Source organism: Mercurialis annua, linkage group LG2, assembly GCF_937616625.2.
Source record: "Mercurialis annua linkage group LG2, ddMerAnnu1.2, whole genome shotgun sequence".
NCBI lineage: Eukaryota > Viridiplantae > Streptophyta > Magnoliopsida > Malpighiales > Euphorbiaceae > Mercurialis > Mercurialis annua.
Window position 1 is genome coordinate 2,822,444 of NC_065571.1, and position 1,850 is coordinate 2,824,293.

General features: G+C 28.0%; 1 long non-coding RNA gene across 1 annotated transcript; it reads right to left on the bottom strand.

The window, feature by feature from the left end:
- LOC130015055 (uncharacterized) lies at window positions 1-1,149 on the bottom strand. The gene is made up of 2 exons (XR_008790068.1): window positions 805-1,149; window positions 1-186 (listed from the first exon to the last, which is right to left on the bottom strand). It is a non-coding gene; the product is annotated as an uncharacterized LOC130015055 (long non-coding RNA).
- Window positions 1,150-1,850: the final 701 nt, after the last annotated feature.

The following is a 1,850-nucleotide window of genomic DNA, read 5'->3' on the forward strand; positions in this document are numbered from 1 at the left end:
TCAGAAATAATCCAGATACATCTCAAAAACAAATCATGTACATTTTAAAAATATTACAGATGCATCTCAAAAACAGTAGAGATACATCTTAGAACTAACTCAGCTACATTTTTCGGAAAGCTACATTCTTCCGAATAAAGATGGTAGTCTAAACTTCTTGTAAAAAATATTGATGAAACCATTCATCTACAAAACAGAAAAGAAAAATCATTGAACAAAAAAAGAGTAATGAACATCATATAATACATACGAAAATATAAAAATAATACATTTCAGATACATCTATTAAACAGATAAGATACATCTGAAAAACAGTGTACATGTGTCTCATAATTTCTAAAAAACATAACATTCTACGATTCCACTTAGATCATCACATGTCACAAATGATCTATTTTTTATATGTTTTTGACACATTATTAATACATGATACATTTCAGATACATAAATAATACATATTACAAACAACTTTATAATTCATATACCAGTGTAAAGTATCACTCTTTTATGCACTGATAACTGAATCACATTATGGAGTTGAACTGATACATATGAATCCAACTATATATGTACACAACATTGATACATCAACGATACACCATTTAGCAGAAAAACAAACATTAGCAAAAACTTTGTTACAATTTTCATTATAAAATCAGAATTTTCATCAACATATAATTGTACCTAAATGAACCAAAAATTGAAAAGCAAACTCCTTTCATAAAATTCATAGCACCCATCATATCATTAACCCAAAAAAACCCGTCTAGCAATATAGAAAAATCTACATACATTGTCACTTACCCTTAACCATCAAAATTGCCTTAGCCACTGCCTGCACCGGAGAAAAAGACATTCACCATGAAAAAAAAATACAACAGTATTACCCTGATCCCTAAATTACCCTTCACCGGAGAAATAAACAAAATGTTTGGAATCCCTGAAGAACTGCTTTTGGCACCAAATTTCGACAGATTCTCCAAGTTTTCGATTCAATATCCATAGATCTAGGAGATTATGCATGAATCCACAGTCATTTCTTCTGCCAAAGCATCTAATAGAGCCCTCCGATGAACAGCTCTGGATCGTAATACTTTACCTCTGTTTCAACAGCAAAATTGTAGAAAGAGATAGAGGAAAAAGCAACCGATGAAAGGAAACAAGAAATAATAGAAAAAAGTAAAAAGTGAGAAGAATTAAGAATGAAGAAATATGTACACGTGTTTGTTGAAGGAGAAGATGATAGTTAATGAAATAAATACAACAAATGAGTCATTAACTGTAAACCAAAAATTGACAGAAAATGTAAAAAAATTAGCAAGTGGCCATTAGAGAAAACAAACACCGGTTTTATAATAATTGTGTAATTTTCTCTTATATTTTAGTGTGTGTGTATATATATTATTTTGTAATTATATATTATCTATTTAAAACTTGAAATAAAAACAAATTTATATTCAAAAAAAACTCTTAAAAACTAAAACTAAAATTTGATATAAAAGATAATAATAAAATAATCAATTTAAAAAGAGGCGTCTACGTAAAACTGATGTGACATGCCACACATTAGCGCCACATAAGTAAAATTGTATAGTTGGACATAATTGAAACGAAATATTGCGTTTTAGGACAAATTGGATAAAATTAAAAAATTTAAAATTTTATAAAATTTTCATAAAATATTTGGCCTTTTAGTTATTTTGCCTTGATATTATTTTTGTAATAGTAGCATATTGTATGACTCTGATTTCTTCTATCAATATATTTACATTTTCGATTAAAAAAAACATAAAAAGAACATAAAATATCACATTAGAATATGAAAGTTGGTCTGGTGGTGGATCTGAGCC